At 30.0% G+C, this 6,000-nt stretch overlaps 1 pseudogene; it reads right to left on the reverse strand.

Annotated features, from left to right (window-relative positions):
- The window catches only part of LOC129079832 (tropomyosin alpha-4 chain-like), a 47,393-nt pseudogene extending 45,082 nt beyond the window's left edge, over window positions 1-2,311 (reverse strand).
- Between the last annotated feature and the right edge of the window lie 3,689 nt (window positions 2,312-6,000).

Genomic DNA, 6,000 nt, shown 5'->3' on the forward strand with positions numbered 1-6,000 from the left:
GAGAAAGTAGTTTTCACAGGCCCAACACATTTTTTCATTAAAAAATAATAATATTTTAATGCCATTTTTATTACCCTGAAATGAAATTCATAGGTAATACAGCCTATCTGTAAATATAATTTCAAAAGATCAATAAAACTATAGCTATAATATAAGGAGAAATAATAGAAAATTCACTGATAATAAAGTAACATGTATTTCAATATGTAAATATTCAAGCAAAACAAAATTAGAAGACATGTTGAAGTAGTGAGATACATGTTCTATAATTTCACAGCCACAGACACAGCTTTGTACAAATATCTTATCTTGGAAAATCGAATGAGTTGAGTTGCTATTGATGGTCTGATATCCAAAATTAAGGATAACTCTAAATTCTTAAACAAAACAAATTAAATTTTCTTTCCCCTCTACTAGCATTTGAATTTCCTGAAAATAAATGTATTATATCTTGAAAATACAAAAAAATGTGTTTATATGTAAAGAAAGGTAAACAAGTTCAGTTTACTATAAACATATTTTTCACCTTTATGAATGTTTGATAAGACATTACAAACACATAGAAAACAAGGGATAGTTTATCTTTCTGTAGAATGGTTCCAGATTGCATTCCTTGACAACCCATTAATACCAGTATCCCTTAATAACTGAGATAAACAAAAATGTCCCTCTACTCTCTTCCTGCCTCCACGGGTGCATACTCCCCAGTTCAGGATGTCCATTCAGCTCTAGAGGGCCTGGAGGAATTACTAAGCATTTATTCTATTTTTGGTGTATACATATGAAATTTCACCCAAGTTTCTATATCATATTTCTCTCTTAAAGAGCTGGTTATATTAATTCTGACTACATTTTTTTCTTGGTAAGGAGTTTACAAAAACTTTAACTTCTCTGATTTTATCTCATTAGATAGGAGATAAAGGCAAACAAATTGCTTGAGTTACTTGTCATGGTATGGGTGCTGCCCTATAGACTGGAGATCAAGGTTAAAACCCATATTTTTTTATGCTTAGGATCTTTATAATCATTAAAGGTTAAGCTATTCTGAATGATATTGTCTGATTGTTTTAATTAAAAATACTATCAAGTCCACGGCTGCTGAGACAATTTAAAGAAAAAATGTGTAGAAAAGCTACGAATTAGCATAGGTTGTGAGAAACATGTCACTAATAATACTGGAATCTTAAGCTATAGAAGAAATGACACAAAATAAAAATAAATAGAGAAGTACCAAAATAGATAGAGATATTAAGGAGAATTCAACTCATTTCTGTGTGACAATATCTAATTATGTCTCCCCACCTTAACTCTGGCATATTTTTGGGATGTCTCATAGGTGAGGAAACAATAAAATGTATCATTTCATATGGAATATTTTGGAAAAAAGGGTATGTTATTAATAAACACATTAGAAAAATGGAAATAACTGAAGGGGTCTCCACACAAATTAAAACCCACAAACACCTTAATCATTTCTTACCATCTGAATTCATTGGTGGGCATGATTAAAATAATCTTGACATATTTGACATTCCTCTATTGTTTTCATTTTAGCTAGGGAACTCAACAAATTTCTTCATATGTGTTTCTTTTTAGTAAAATTTTTATTTATTAATGTTATTTTATATGGCATGATATATTCTATTCATCCATAATTTGGCAAGTTGAAAAATTTGAGCCCTTAGTGCTTTATTCATTTAACTAAACATAGGCATATTTTATTGTTCACTTTTGCATTTATAACCATATAAACCATTGTCTTCAAAATTTTAATTAGGTATTATATTTAATATTTAGACTCAAACATTAGCTAAAAATTATCTTAGTTTATTCATTGTTTTTCCAAATAACACATTGTTAGTAATAGTGCTGACTATATAGAGGTTAAGGCCTTAAATTATGTAATCAAAGCACTATAAGCTTTGGAATCATATTGACTAGAGTTAATATAGCTGCCCCTCTACTTTCTTACTAGCTGTATAACCTTGATCAAATTGCTTATCCTCAATTAAGTTGAATTTCTTCATCTGGAAAATGGGGATGATAACATCTACCTTGAAGCATTGTTTAAAAGAATATTAAGATTCTTTTCTTGAAATGATTTATTTAAACACACAATGCCTTTATTCTTTATTTTTTAAACTAGTAAATGAGGTAAATGAAGTTTGTAAAATAATGTTCTTATAGATTTGATGAAATATTTTCATGATAGACATACTTGCTGAATCATTACAACTTCTCCCATAAATTCAGCTACTATTTCTGTGTCAATAGCTCCAAAATTTTCATCTTCAGCAAATCCCAAGGCCATGTATCCAACCTCACCCCTTGAAATTCTTCTGGATATTGTACAGGCTCCTCAAATTCAACATGTGCAAAGTTAAACACACAATCTCCTTCTCAACTCTACCCTTATCCTGAATTCCACCACTAAGTAAACAGCATCATTACTTCCTGTGTTTCCCAAAACAGAAGCGTGGAAGAGATTTTTCATTTTCCCCTCACCTTTACTGCTGTACATCCAGATGGCAAATGAAGCCAGCTAATTGATATGGCTGTAATAAAGAAAACTCTGTTCTCTTCTTCCTATCGCTTTTAAAAAACATTTCTCATATTGCACATGAATGTTTTTTTTCTTTGTTCCAGGTTCAGAAATGACCACATTTAGTCCTACTATCCCCTCTAAATTCCTTTGATTTCATTGTGGCTGGAATGATTTAAATGCTAGGTAGGATGTCTCTCCTTGGATATCTTAACCACATAACTTCAGCAAATCAGACTTCTTTCCATGGCATACAGAGTCTATATCTGATTTGATCTCTACCATCATTTGTTACTGCCAACTCTATGTTTTTCTGACTATTTTGAACAAGTGCTTTGTAAAAATTTTATGTTTTAGTTTTAAGAAATGTGTAGCCTAATTCTTTGGACCTATATTTCCTTTCATTTAATTTATTTCTTCAAAACTCAACTGCTTATTCACCTCCTCAATCAATAGGGTTGCCAGAAAAAAATTTAAGATACCCAGTGAAATTTATACTTTAGAAAAGTAATATTTTAGTATATGTATTTCCTTTGTAATATTTGAAACATACTTGGACTAAAATATCATTCATCCTGTTTTGTGTTGAGCAAAAATGCCTCTACTTGCCAATACTAAAGAAAGCACCTTAAATTGGATTTGTTTTGAAATATCCTAAATGAAGAGAAAAATTTCATCTGACAAAGCTGGGTTGATTGTAGTGCACTTTTAATATTCCATATTGATAATTATTATAGTTAGTGTTTTAATCTATTTGGTTTTATATGGTCTATTTTACTTTCTGGTAGGAGCACTGAAACTATATAACTTAAACATTAAGGATAACTTACTTTTAGAAATTTCTTCAAGCTTTGCAAAGAGACTATAAATGATTTTAATGGAGCCTGTTTTAATGTCTCTGGGACACAAATACAAATGTCAAAAATATAATCAATTAATATACAAATAAGTGCAGTTTAATGACATTAATGTTTCTTTGGTGCAAATAAATATTATGGATAAATATGATTAAGTGAAGGACTTGAATTTATTAATAAATGTAAGCATTATAAAGTGTAGCTTCACAAAATATAGGTAACAACTTTAAGCTAGCAGAGCTGGATGGATATTTGCCACCAAATACTGTTTGACCTGATTGAATGGGGGTGATTGTAGCTTAGAGTAATTACAAAATAACTCATAGTAGAAAACTGTTGAAAATTGGTAACACTGGATCCCAATAAAATATCTTATACCATTTGAATAGTGACTATATGCTCAGAAATTTGTGATAGTATATCATTGATGAATGTTCATGTCTCTGTTTTACTTCTATTATTTTCTATTTTAATAGGGTAAAATTTATCAAAACTTATATTTTTATACCATTACAATCTATATAACAGCATGTGTGTATTATATGTATTTACAGAAAAACCTTAAAGCTAATGAGTTATGTTATTCCTAAAATATGTTGTACCAATTTAGAAAGATATGTTTCTCTAGTAAACTAACTTTCAGTACAATTAATTTGGTTTAGATCCTTAAAATGTCAATAAGAATTAATATTATTGTATATCAATGATATTTTATGTTCTCTATTTAGAAGTTTTAGTAAATTCTGTAACACTAGAATGTTTCATACCCGCCTTCTCAAAGATTTTTTTAACATAACATTTCAATTATGATATAATGGAATTTTAGTTAAAGTAATGCCAACTGTATTTTAAACTGGACTGCCTGATAACTTTTGACAAATGGGGTAATCCACACATGACTTGAGGTGGTGAATGTTTCAATCAGCCCAAACTTTTTCCTAGTCCCTTGCCAATTAATTTCTGTCTCTTTGAGGACTATAGTTCTGATTTCTATCACCACACTTCATCTCTGCCTGTTCTAAAACTATAAATTAATGGAATACTACAATATTTACTATTTTGTCTCTGACTTTTACTCATAGTAGTATTTTAACAATTTATTCTTTTTGTGTCACATACTAGTAATTTGTTCACTTTATTAATAGACATATCCTATTGAATGAATAAACTATACCTTGTCCATTTTGATAATGGACATTTGGCTTTTTCCAATTTGATGTTATTATGATGTAGCTGTTATATACATTCATGCACATATCATTTTTTGTTTAATGTTTTTATTTCTATTGGATCAATACCTAGGATTGGAATTTTCTTTTTCCATAGAGAAGGTACTACATTATAATGTCCCAGTGCCATTTAACCATTAATTATTCCTAATAGCAATGTATTAGAGTTTCATTGCTTTCCATTTTCACCAACATTTTGTGTTGTCAGCCTTTGAAAATATTAGCCGTTGCAAAGAGTGTACATTATTGTATCTCTTTGTTCTTTTAATATCTCTGATGACTATAATGTTGAAAATGTTTTCATGTGCTTATCGGCCTTTCATTTGTAAAGTGTATGTTCAGATCACTTATCCATATTCTGCTTATTTTCATATTTTGTTATTAAGTTATAGGACTTCCTTATATATTCTGGATAAAAATAATTTGTTTTTTATTGAGTTTATTGAATGTATTAAGGAACATTGGTTAATGAAATTATGTAAGTTTTAGGTGTACGATTCTGTAACACATTATCTGTGTATCATAATATGTGTTCACCACCCCAAGTCAAGTCTCCTTCTATCACCATTTATCCCCTCTCTACCCTCTCTATTTATGTATAGCATTTTTTTAAAGATTGTATTTATTTATTTTTAGAGAGGGGAAGGGAGGGATAAAGAGAAGGAGAGAAATATCAATGTGTGGTTGCCCTGTCAAATGCCCCCTGTTAGGGACTTGGTCTACAATGCAGGCAAGTGCCCTGACTGGGAATTGAACCAGCAAACCTTTGGTTCACAGGCCAGCACCCAATCCACTGAGCCTCACCAGCCAGGGCATGAATAGTTTTCTAAGTGTTGTTTTATTAAACACTTTGCTAACAGTCTCTCTTAAGAAACAAAGTTTTAAATTATTATGAAATTCATTGTATACACTTTTAAGGATGGTGCTTTCTGTTTCAGTCCAAGAAAAAGTTGCCACCAAATAAAGATCAAGGTATTTTCATTAGATTTCTTATAGGAATTCTGGAGTTTAACTTCTATTGCTATGGCTTAAGCCATTTCCAGTTAATTTTTGTGTTTGATGTAAGATGGTGGTTGAGGTTTTACGTATATATTATATATGTATACGTATATACATATATGTATATATACATATATGTGTATTTTATATATGTATACCTATATGTGTATATGTGTATATATACACATATATGTGTATTTTTTAATATATATATATTTCTTTTTCTTATCCAGTGGTTTCAGCTCCATTCATTGAAAAGATTTTTTCTTTGACCCACTGGACTGCTTTTAGATCTCATTGAAAGTTAATTGTTAGTATATGAGCTTAGCTCTGTGCTCTGTGTTATGTTCCACCATTTTTTTTCCTTTTATGT

Source organism: Pteronotus mesoamericanus, unplaced genomic scaffold, assembly GCF_021234165.1.
Source record: "Pteronotus mesoamericanus isolate MK-2021 breed Mesoamerican mustached bat unplaced genomic scaffold, CSHL_Meso_final contig_82, whole genome shotgun sequence".
In the NCBI taxonomy this organism is placed as follows: domain Eukaryota; kingdom Metazoa; phylum Chordata; class Mammalia; order Chiroptera; family Mormoopidae; genus Pteronotus; species Pteronotus mesoamericanus.